At 42.5% G+C, this 12,548-nt stretch overlaps 1 protein-coding gene across 10 annotated transcripts in view; it reads left to right on the top strand.

Moving 5' to 3' along the window:
- The first annotated feature begins 11,128 nt into the window (after window positions 1–11,128).
- BAG6 (BAG cochaperone 6) overlaps window positions 11,129–12,548 on the top strand; it is a 40,797-nt gene continuing 39,377 nt past the window's right edge. For 2 of the 10 annotated variants that reach the window (XM_039346351.1, XM_039346352.1), the window contains exons 1-2: window positions 11,129–11,562; window positions 11,886–11,972. The gene's annotated coding sequence lies outside the window, so the exon portion shown is untranslated. The other 8 variants (XM_039346348.1, XM_039346342.1, XM_039346349.1 and 5 more) reach the window with 8 other exon arrangements.

The following is a 12,548-nucleotide window of genomic DNA, read 5'->3' as shown; positions in this document are numbered from 1 at the left end:
TAATATTTGGTTAGAAAGGGATTTTCCTCTGAAGTGGTTTTGTCCAGCTTTGCTCTTTTTATTTTATTTTGGTTTTCTCCTGTGTCATCTGATAAAAAAAAAAAAAACAAAAAACAAGCGATTGACTAATTTAAAGCAATATGTACCAGTTTCCCATCCCTAAAGTTCGTCATCCCTTTGCTCAGTTTTTTTCCTTTTTATAATAATAATAATAAAGTTGGAAGGGATCTTGGAGGTCATCGAGTCCAACCCCCTGCTCAGGCAGGAAACCCTACACCATTTTGGACAGATGGCTGTCCAGTCTCTTCTTAAAAACTTCCAGTGTTGGAGCATTCACTGCTTCTGGAGGCAGGTTGTTGCATTGGTTAATTGTTCTAACTGTCAGGAAGTTTCTCCTTGGTTCTAGATTGCTTCTCTCCTTGATTAGTTTCCATCCATTGCTTCTTGTCCTGCCCTCAGGTGCTTTGGAGAATAGCCTGACTCCCTCTTCTTTGTGGCAGCCCCTGAGATATTGGAACACTGCGATCATGTCCCCCCTTGTCCTTCTCTTTGTTAAACTAGATATACCCAATTCCAGCAACCGTTCCTCATATGTTTTAGCCTCCAGTCCCCTAATCATCTTTGTTGCTCTTCTCTGTACTCTTTCTAGAGTCTCAGCATCTTTTTTTACATTGTGGTGACCAAAACTGGATGCAGTATTTTTGTTCATATCTCCTATGCCCAATCCTGCATAATGTCTCCCAAAACTGGATGCAGTATTTTTGTTCATATCTCCTATGCCCAATCCTGCATAATGTCACCCAAACGAAATTACACAGACATTTAGAGGTACACCTCAACTTACAGCGGTTTGTTTAGTGACTGTTCAAAGTTACAATGGCATTGAGAGAAGCAACTTCTAACAGTTTCTCACACTTACGACCACTGGCACAAACCCATGGTCACGTAATCTGTAATGTATTGGCCACAACTGTTTTAAATCACTTGCTTAATGTCTGGCCTACATTGCTGTATTGTTTAACAATTGCTGTTACTGAAAGCCAGACTGGCTGTCTCCAAGCTGATAATGAGGTTTGGGGAGGGAAACTGTTACTTTTAAACCTATTGGTTGCCACCTAGAGCAGTGGTTCTCAACCTTTTTAATGCTGCGACCCCCAACCGGTCGTAAGTCGAGGACTACTCAACCGGTCGTAAGTCGAGGACTACTCAACTGGTGCAGCACCGTTTGCAGAATGGGACTTTTGGCGGGCTCAGCAGGGCAGAGACAGCCTGGACAATTCCTATTGGCTTTTGAAAGCCAATAGAATTAGACTCTATTCAAGAGAGTCTATTCTATTGGCTTTCAAAAGCCAATAGAATAAAAGGGAGTAGCACAGCTAAGGAAAAGGGGGAAAAAAATGGCAGACTGTGTTGTTTGGCAACCCCCGTGAAATGGTCGTTCGACCCCAAATGGGGTCCCGACCCACAGGTTGAGAACCACTGACCTAGAGGCTAAATGTATAGCTATGCAGCAGGCTTTAGGGCTGCTTCTGTTCTGAGTTAATAAACCTGTTGCAACACTCTGCCTCATTCAATGCCTAAAGAACTGAAGATATAACATAATCAATATTCATAGGCTTGGCAACTGACTTACATTTATGATGGTTGCCATGTCCTGGGGTCATGTCATCACCTTTTGCAACCTTCTGAGGGGCAAAGTCAATGGGGAAGCCAGATTTACTTAACCATGTTACTAACTTAGCAACTGATTTACTGTGGCTAGAAAGGTAAAAAAAATGGGGCAAAAACTCACTTAACAATTGTCTCACTTAACAACAGAAATTTTGGGCTCAATTGCTGTCGTAAGTCCAGGATTACCTGTATACCAGCGGTATAAGGACTATATGGTTTTATAAAGTTATAAGGAAGGCTGAGCGCCAAAGAACTGATATTTTCGAATTGTGGTGTTGGAGAAGACTCCTGAGAGTCCCTTGGACTGCGGGGAGATCAAATCAGTCGATCCTAAAGAAAATCAACCCTGACTGATTTTTGGAAGGACAGAAAGTGAAGCTGAAGTCACCAAATGAGAAGAGAGGACATGTTGGAGAAGACCCTGATGCTGGGAAAGACTGAAGGCAAAAGGAGAAAGGGACGGCAGAGGATGAGATGGTTAGATAGGGTCATCGACACAATGAACGTGAATTTGGGCAAATTGTGGGAGAAAATGGAGGACAGGCAGATTTGGCATGCTATGGTCCATGGGGTTCTGGAGTGAGAAATGATTTAGTGACTGAAGAATAGCAATGTTATGTGCTCCTGGCTACTTTCCTTTGTGACCAGAGGCAAGCTCGCCTGACCAATAACCAGCCAAGACACAGTGAAGGCCTTTTGTTTTGTTTATTGCAATAAGCGGGGAGAGAAGCTTTCAAAGCTTGGTTCTCTCCAAAGTTTTAACCCAAAATATCTCCTTCTTTTATTCATCCCTATCACCGGCCGCTACAGCCCTCCTCTTTCCCCATTGGCTGAGGTAGTATGAGGTTACACTCTTTCCGTCTGCCTATACACATTTCCTGATAACATACTAAATCATATTCACTTATACAATAAGAATAAGAAAAATTATCTTCTTATGGTTATTTTTAAACTCAATATATTTATTTATGTCTCCACAATAAGCTCTTTTCCTGCTTTTTTATTCATTGTGTCTCTCTTCTTATCTTATTTGGCATGGTTTCCTGCTTTCCTATACTTCCTGGCTAGCCATTTCCTTAAAAACAACTATTTATCCATTTTATTACTTCACTCTTCCTTTCTCAGACCCAGCTATTTTTACCTCTATGGTTATCTTACTTCCTTAATGTTATCTCTTTCTGACTCTCACCATCTGTATTTTTAACTGACTGAAGATTTATCATATTGATGTATATTTATCAATCCCCCCTGTATTTCTGTATACTCTGATGAATCTTCATTTTTGGCTATATTAGATAACATAAATTTAATCTGTACATCTTCTCCAGAGATGTTTTTCGCTACTGACCCCAATGTTTTGGTGCAAAATGAAATACAGCAGGGTAAACATTAGAGACAGACACAACCTATAATACCTATCACAACTATAAACACTAGTCCTATAAATATTTGTTTTAACCATTCAAAATTGGGAAGCCAATTTGTTAACCAACTCCAATCACCCCACATATTTTCATACTTTTGTTCAGGAGCTTTGGCCACATTCCTGATTCCTTTTGCAATATCCATTCTGCTTCATGATTATCAGCTACCTTTAAATCCCACAAACACATTTTTACCTTTATTTCCCAGGCTGTTCTGGTGTGTTGTCTTCAGTAATATTAGAAGTAGAATCCACCCTTCATGATTATTACACAGTATTTCACACCCACAAATTGATCCACAATCACAACAATAACAATAACAATAATCACTAGCTATTACAGAGGTAACACATCTACCACCTAATTCTTACAATGTACAATTCTACATTTTCAGTTTCTAATGGTATGACTTCTGACTTAGTTATTCATTTTATTTGTAACAAACAACTTTTATTTCTCTGATGAGTCACCACCAACATCTTTGTTCTTCGTCTGGGGTCACCTGAAATTCTAAAAGAGATATTCAAAATAGGTAGGGGTTCTGGTCCACTATCCATTCAAGTTCTTTTAAATGTGGCTTTCAGTCCTTGTCCTGGAATAACCGTCCACCCTCTTTCAGGTCCAGTCACCACCTTTGCTCGTGTGTAGTGAGTCCAACCCTTCTCAGCCCTCCGGACAGCAGATATAACAGGGAACTTCCTTTCTTTGGTTGTAGAAGTTCCTCCTTCCATTTACGATTCAGCACACACTGTTCCGGCTGGATCTTATGGACTGGAAATTCCAAAGGAGTTGTTTGCGCCACCAAGCCTTCCTGTCAAAGAGAAGACAGAGACCCCAGTACTTGTTCTACATTTAGCTATTTGTCTCCCTCCTTTGGGAGTCTTAACCCTTTATTAACCCTTTTACATATCAAACATCCCTCTGTAGCCCTTTGGGCTATCCCATAAATTCCAAGGGTAGCATAGAATTTCAAATACATTTCTACCTATGCTTTAATTCCCCAATATTTCCCTCATATAGTTTTTGGATCACCATTCTTGCAGTACCTTGTAATAACTACAGAATCCCCTTAAGACCATTTTTGTTGTTTGGTAATTATAAATCTATATCCTTAATCCTTTTACTATCAATTTTCCTTTCCCCAACCATAATATATTCTAGATATTTTACCTCCTTTCATACCAATTGGGCTTTATTTGCTAGACACCCTCAATCCTTTCTTCTGCCAAAAAGTTGCTTTCCCATTTCTTTATAATTCCCAGAATAAGTTCTTACAAAACTGGGAAGCTACATAAAAATGTATTTGCTTCCACAGCTTAAAAGGGGAGGAAAGAAAAGAAAGAAAAAATCATTTGTCCTATATCAGATAGACTACACTTGTCCATGGAAGCTCTATCAAAAATTGTCACATTTTTCTTTCTTCTCCCCCTTTCACCCTGATTAGATACCATGTTACAAAAATATAACTCAATAAACTTATTGTAAATAACACATTCAGGATTTTAAAAGGTAAAGCACATAGGCTCACCAATTAGCATTGGGCCAACATTTCTGGAATGTCTTTTGTCTCAGGCAAATAACATTCAAATCACTCTTGTGGCAGCACATCAAAGAACGCCAGGATAGCTAAGAAGACAAAAGATTGTCTCCCCCTTCCCCCACTCACCAAACCAGACAGAGTAAAAATTTATACAAAACTTTTGCTTGAAACAGCCCTCAGGAGGAAAATTGCCATAACATTTACAGAAGTGGCTTGCCAAAACCTCCCTCCTAGGGTTGAAAAAAACAAACCAGCCCCAAAACACTCAGCCAACCCTCATGGCTAAATCAGGATTTGAACTCAAATCCAGCCTTGCAGCCTGTGGCTATAACCCTGAAACCAAATTGGTTTTCTATAACGATTTCCCTTCCCCTCCTTGGCTCCAAGGAAAAGGAAAACAAATTGTACACACACAGTATGCAGCAATTAATCATCTTTTCTGCAGTAGCAAGGAGTCCCAAAGACATATATTTATCAGAAGTTAAATAAAACATAATAAGATTGTTCCTTTGACAAGAATACCCTCAAATGCATTATTAAGGATAAATCCAAACTAAAATGCAAAGGAAAATCACTGAAGCATGCCACACATACAAAAACAGAATATCAGAGTTGGATGGGACATTAGAGGTCCTCTAGCCCAACCCCTTACTGAAACAGGAAACTCTATCCATTTCAGACCCTATCAATTTCTAACCTCCTCCCAAAAACCTCCAATAATGAAGCCTCCACAATTTCTAGAGAAAATTATCCCACTGATTAATTATCCTTACAGTCAGGAAATTTTACCCAATTTCTGTTCTTTAAAAAAACACATATACACACAAACAAACATGCAGACAGAAAACTGCCTCCCCCCTCTCCTTTTTTTTCTTCTTCTTTCTTCTTCTTCTTTCTGCATCTCTTACTTTTCCAAGGCAGAAATTCTTGGGTTAAAAAAGGTAACAAACTAAACATGTTTAAAAGGATTGCTCAAAAATTTCACCCCCCTTCAATAGCCCTTCCACCATGGGTTTTAAACCCATTCTTCCTTCCAATGTAATGTTATACTGTTTCTGATGTACAGCTTCTCCTGGTTGTTTAAGAGTTACTTTTAAGGGTTTAATTTGAACCCTTCCCCTATTCCCCTCCTTGGCCCAAACTGAGGGGTTCACTTTTCTTTGAGCCTCCTCACTTAAGGCCATAATGTTTACTATTATTTCCCTTTCATTCCCCATAATAACAACCCCCCAATTTACCAATTATGTACCTCCTGGCCAAATTGCAGCTCCCTTTAACCAATACAAAGTTCAGGTCCTTTTACTACTGTCTGGACCATAGCTGATTAAATATTGTTGTTTCTACTACATGTCCGTAATTCCCTGATCCTTAATCTTCCCTTTCTCAATTTGCATTCCTGGAGGTAAAAAGTTCAGGGTAAATCTGGTGGTCCGGAATCCACCAAGTACACCCTTTCCTCCTCCAGGGATCCAACCTTTAAGGTTTATCAGGGGTTCCTAAAAAGCTGAACCAGAAAACAGATTAGTCCCCTGATACCCCTAATCCTCAAAGTTCACCAAATGTGCTGGTTCTTCCCCCTCCTTCCTCTTAAGGTACCGTACTCATTTTCCCAGTGTCCTTCCTCCTTACAAAAGGCACATTTATTTATTTATTTAAGGACTGGGGAAAATTTTTCTCCTAGAGATTTATATCCCCTGGTGCCAACTGGCTGTCCTCACCCCCAGCCTGCCTTACTGATTTTCTAATTACTCTTCCCCATCCTCTTTGCTGGCCTGTTTGCAATAATTGAGCCATGATTTTTATCTTATCTTATGTTTATCTCTCTCCTCTTCTCACTTCGCATATACTTTCTGAGCCTCTTTTACCGCTAATAAATCTTCTATTGTTTTAGTTTTCCATCTGTCTAATTTCTGCATTTGTACCCTAATACCTTCCCATGCTTTCCATTGGTCCTAAAAACATTTCTAACCTGTTTTCCTACTTCAATAGGATCTTCTATTAGGTTGGGCAATTCTTTCCTAGATTGCCTGATTTCAAAAGCTGTTAGGGGGGACAATTCCCCCCCCTTTGGAGAGAGGTTTTCTCCTCTCTTGTTACCTTCCAAACTATAGGAACCTCAAGAAATACATAGCTTTCTACTTAACTCTTTCACACAAAATAGCGGATCAGAGATCTCGCTTTTCATCCTGGCCAGGCATAAAACTTACCCCCAGCTCCTTTCTTTCCCTCTCTCTCTCTCCCTCTCTTCCATCTGATTATTTCCATTCTTTTAACACCTTCCATTGTCCTTCTAATTACTAAGAAACTACCCTTCTTCACCCTTTCTTGCTTTTACACCAGACACAAAAAATTCCAAATGCTTCACCCCAGGCAAAACAATCATTCTTATTTTCAAGAAGCTTTTTTCCCAAATTTCCCTTTTGGAATAAGACCTTGTTGTTTTGTATATTACTGTTAGAGGGTCTCTCCCTCCCCTCCCCCAGGTCTTTAGAAATGAGTCAATACACTCTCCAAACACACAGACTATTAAACATAATTGTCGGGCCGTACTGAAACCAACTACAGAACTTACCTGCAGCAGCAAGGCATCCGCCATCCCGTACAGCGTCCGGTCGGCCCGACATCAATCCGATGGCCGCGCATGCGCCGGAGTCACTCGGTTTAGCCGACAGCCAGCTGGCCGGCGCGCATGAGCAGAAGCCGGCTCGACAATCAATTGCGATGGCCAGAGCCGCGCATGCGTGGAAGACACTACAAGCAACCCAACGCATGTGCGGTTGATAGAAACCGCGGGCCATGCAGGGACATTATTAGGAAGCCGAAAGAAGACAGCCGAAGCTTCGGGAAGCGGCCGGAGCAACGGGAAGCGGCCGGGCCGTCGGGAACTGTTCAGTCAGCATGATATAGCAAATATTAGGGTGTTGGGCGGTCCGGAGGTGGGTGGTGGCGCATGGGCGGTGACAGGGGTGTGGGCTAGGTAGGGTTCTAGCAAATTGTATAAAGAGACTTAGAGTTAACAGATTGTCAGTGCTGACTTTATTTCGTTTATACTCTTACAATAAACTGGATGTTCTCCGTTCCTGACGAGGTGATTCTTTCTCTGGTTGATTGTGTCAAAGACGGGGTTAACAATAATTTCCAGACCTTTCCACTTTTACTCTTTTAGGGCACTTGTAGCTTGTTCTCCAGGCAGTGGAGAAATGCAAGGAGAGTTTCTGATAGACTTTAACCACTGCCTATCCATTCCCCATTGCTCTAAGCTAAGCTGAGAAGCCCAATTTAATTTATTGGCTGGCCAAACATGTACTTAGGCCAGGTATATACTGTAATGTATCATCCTTCCTTTGTTCAAATGCCTTGTTTAAAGCATTGACTTTAAACACTTCAACATTCTCCCTAAGGGATTCCCATCTCCCTAAGGGGGTTCATTCCAGAATCTAAATACCTTTCCTCTTTTTTTTCCTTATTGGCGGGCACACTGGCCGGGGAGGCGTCCCTCCTCTTCAAACTCTTATTGCCCATTAACACCTCTCTGATATACAGATACCCCTCTGGTATCTTACCTGTCAGGCTGAGTTGAAGTCCTTCCTTAGGTCGGCCGACTTTCCCTTAGGTTTTCACTGGGTCCTGGCTTTCCGTCTCGGGATCTCCAATTCCTCCTTGTTTGAGCAGGGGCAATCCGACCTTTAGGGCTGGGAAAAACTTACCCAGGTGCGCACTCCCCTTTCGAATATCCCCGGCTGCCAAAGATGGAACGGATGCAAATCCCGGAGGAGCCCCCAAGGCTGTTATGTGCTCCTGGCTACTTTCCTTCGTGACCAGAGGCAAGCTCGCCTGACCAATAACCAGCCAAGACACAGTGAAGGCCTTTTGTTTCATTTATTGCAATAAGCGGGGAGAGAAGCTTTCAAAGCTTGGTTCTCTCCAAAGTTTTAACCCAAAATATCTCCTTCTTTTATTCATCCCTATCACCGGCCGCTACAGCCCTCCTCTTTCCCCATTGGCTGAGCTAGTATGAGGTTACACTCTTTCCGTCCGCCTATACACATTTCCTGATAACATACTAAATCATATTCACTTATACAATAAGAATAAGAAAAATTATTTTCTTATGGTTATTTTTAAACTCAATATATTTATTTATGTCTCCACAATAAGCTCTTTTCCTGCTTTTCTATTCATTGTGTCTCTCTTCTTATCTTATTTGGCATGGTTTCCTGCTTTCCTATACTTCCTGGCTAGCCATTTCCTTAAAAACAACTATTTATCCATTTTATTACTTCCCTCTTCCTTTCTCAGACCCAGCTATTTTTACCTCTATGGTTATCTTACTTCCTTAATGTTATCTCTTTCTGACTCTCACCATCTGTATTTTTAACTGACTGAAGATTTATCATATTGATGTATATTTATCAGTAATAACAACAACATTAACAGCAAGGTTTTATAAGAATCTCATAACATTGGAGTCCCAATGTTTTTTCAAGGTATGTTGTTGTTATTAGTTGCGAAGTTTTGTCCGACCCATCACGACCCCATGGACAACGTTTCTCCTGGCCTTCCTTTCCTCTACCAGCTTCTGGAGTCGATTTAAGCTCACGCCTACTGCTTTAGTGACTCCCTCCAGCCACCTCATTCTCTGTCGTCCCCTTCTTCTATTGCCCTCAATCTTTCCCAGCATTAGGCCCTTCTCCAGTAAGTCCTTCTCATTAGGTGGCCAAAGTACTTGAGTTTTAACTTCAGGATCTGGCCTTCTAAAGAGCAGACGGGGTTGATCTTCTCTAGGACTGACTGATTTGATCGCCTTGCAGTCCAAGGGACTCGCAGGAGTCTTCTCCAGCACCATAGTTCAAAGGCCTCAATTCTTTGGCGCTCAGCCTTTCTTGTGGTCCAACTTTCACAGCCATACATTGCAACTGGGAAAACCATGGCCTTGATTATATGTACTTTTGTTGGCAGGGTGATGTCTCTGCTTTTTAGTATGCTGTCTAGATTTGCCATAGCTTTCCTCCTCAGGAGCAAGCGTCTTTTAATTTCTTGGCTGCAATCTCCATCTATGGTGATCTTGGAGCCCAGGAAGATAAAATCTGTCACTGCCTCCATTTCTTCCCATCTATTTGCCAGGAATTGAGAGGGCCGGATGCCATGATCTTGGTTTTCTTAATGTTGAGTTTCAAGCCAACTTTCCCACTCTCCTTCTTCACCCACATCAAGAGGCTCTTTAGTTCCTCTTCACTTTCTGCCATTAGAGTGGTATGATCTGCATATCTTAGGTTGTTGATATTTCTCCCGGCAATCTTAATTCCAACTTTTGATTCATCTAGCTCTGCCTTTCTCATGATGTGCTCTGCATATAAGTTAAATAGGCAGGGCGACAGTATACTGCCTTGCCGGACTCCTTTTCCAATTTTGAACCAATCAGTGGTTCCGTGTCCAGTTCTCACTGTTGCTTCTTGACCCGCGTATAAGTTTCTCAAGAGACAAATGAGATGGTCTGGTACTCCCATCTCTTTAAGAACTTGCCACAATTTGTTATGATCCACACAATCAAAGGCCTTAGTATAGTCAATGATGCAGAAGTAGATGTTTTTCTGGAACTCCCTAGCTTTCTCCATGATCCAGCGTATGTTGGCAAGGTATAGTGCACTGCCTTAATTGGGACTACTTTCTAGATACTGTAGTAGAAAGCTAATATATAGGATATCTGCTTTAGATCCTTCTGTTGTGGTTGACTACTATATCACACTCTTCATCTCAGCCAATTGCAAGATAGTGGACTACATGTCCCATTTCTGTGGCTCAGAGATGATCTCCTGATCATGATTGTTGATTGTTAACCAAAGTACAGCTTGTTGTTTTGGAGGGGAAAAAGATGCAATCTGTAATATCAACTCTAAAATAGGCAGATCATCTCTGAGTGGGTGTTTTTGGAAATGTGAATTATAAACCACCATAAATAAAGCTCGTCGCTCAAGGAAGTAAGACTGGAAGCAAATACTTCCTATCCCTATTTCGAACATCCTTAATTACACTGATTTAATCATCCGAAAATTAAATGCCAACAGGTTCAGGCTTTTGCAGCTGGTGCCATTGGCCAATCGTTGCTAAGCGACGAGCGAAAACAAAGATGGCGGCGAAATGATGGCTTCTACCACAGACTAATATAACTCCTCCTCCCGTGTCTTCATATTAGAGGGGGAGGGGAACAACCCTAAATAAAGATGGCAGACTAAACTTCACTTTCACGGGCTACAAGCGGGGAGAGGCGAATAATCTCCTAATTTAAATAACATGGCGACCACAAAGGTTCCATTCCTCCGCTTTTTCTAAACGGCCCCTCTTTCGTCATAGGAATACGTATTATGTCATCTCAATAGCGCGCGGACGTAAAGCTATAAATATTGTCTTGTAGCGGCAAAGCTGTTTGGCCTCTCCCACCGCGTCCGAGGCTCGGCTAAGGCAATCCTTCAGACATACTAGCTTAGTTCAGATGCTTAGAATTATTTTAAATAGTATATGAACTGAGAAATTTTTTTTTAACAAAGCCGAGGAAACTATTATCAGCACCCGGGATTTTTTTCTCCCCCTTTTCCTACCGCAATTTTTAATTGAGAAGTGTCAGGCACTCCTTTAGACAACTAATGGGAAATGGAACAGTCGCAAGTAAAGGGGCTTAGCGGGCGCATGCGTAGTGACTGAACGCCCGGGAACGCGGCGCTTCGAGAGGCAGGAGCCGCTCCAGCCGCGAGGCCAGCGGCTTTTGGTCCCAATATCAGTTTCGGAGCAGGATTTCGTGGGAAAGGACCTGCGGTGGAAGAATTCGGCAATCGGACGCCCTTCTTTTACCCGTGGCCGCGGAAGGAAGCGGAAGTACCACCATTTTAGAGCGTCCGGGGAATCGCTTCGACGCAAGCGTAGGTCAGAGAGGTAAAGAAGTGGGCAAAAATGAAACAGGGCCGATATTTCCGGCATCAAAACCGTCGCATTTATAATCCCGGGCGGAAAAAGCGTCGTTGCTTCTTTCAATCCGCCATAAGGGACTCATTGGCCGCATATGAAAGCTGTATACTTACGGTATACAAATACACATAATAATGTGAGCCCTCTTTGGGTGTAACGTTCAGCCTGAGATCGGCGAAGGGAACCCGGAGGTGTGTCCCGTTTTCTTGTCGTTCGCTAACTCTATGGGAGCGAGGGTTTCCCCCTTCTGTGTGATTTTTTTAACACCCCCCCTCCCCCTCTTTCGGCAGGAAGTTTTCCTGGAAGCGGAAGGAGAAGCTTTTTGCTGGCACCGATTCCTGTTGGACGGGAAGTGAAAAGGACGCGGGGGGTTCAGGGTAACAAATTATCGGGGGGGGGGAGGGTCGAGAAGGGGGGAAAGGAGTGGAGGAGAAAGAAAGGGGGGGGCGGCTTATGCTGTAAACGCCCCCATCGCTTTGCCTTCTCACGATCGCCTCCTGGGAAATACGTGTAGAGTGTAGAAGAGGACGGCGTGGGATCGTAGCATTGTCTGGGGTATATGGGGCGAAGATTATCCGGGGATCAAGAAAAGAAAGAAAGAAAGAAAGAAAAAGGCTGCGCCTCTCAGCAGACGTTAATCTATGCCTTTAAAGCAGGGTGGACTGAATGATGGTCCTCCAGATGTTGTTGGGGGACAAGTCTCATCATCCTTGGATAGGGATCCCACTTGGGGTAGAGGTTTATTGAGATTGAGCCCTCATTCAGGATGAGATTTGCTTATTAGCCCTGTTTTGGAGAGAATTGGTGGCTTCCCAAAATCTCCCCTTTGCAGACGGTTCCAGTGGCTGTTTTGGGAGTGGCTGGATGGGAGTTTGGTGATAGTCATCCAGGTTATGATCCAGGTCAGTCATCCAGGTTATGATTGTCCTGAAGGTGCTCCCCCCCCCCAAAAA

The sequence above is a fragment of the Crotalus tigris genome, unplaced genomic scaffold (assembly GCF_016545835.1).
Source record: "Crotalus tigris isolate CLP2741 ecotype Arizona unplaced genomic scaffold, ASM1654583v1 scf7180000017989.1554031673:749699, whole genome shotgun sequence".
Lineage (NCBI taxonomy): Eukaryota > Metazoa > Chordata > Lepidosauria > Squamata > Viperidae > Crotalus > Crotalus tigris.
The sequence above is the reverse complement of the archived record's forward strand: the minus strand, read 5'-3'. Positions and strand labels throughout refer to the sequence as shown.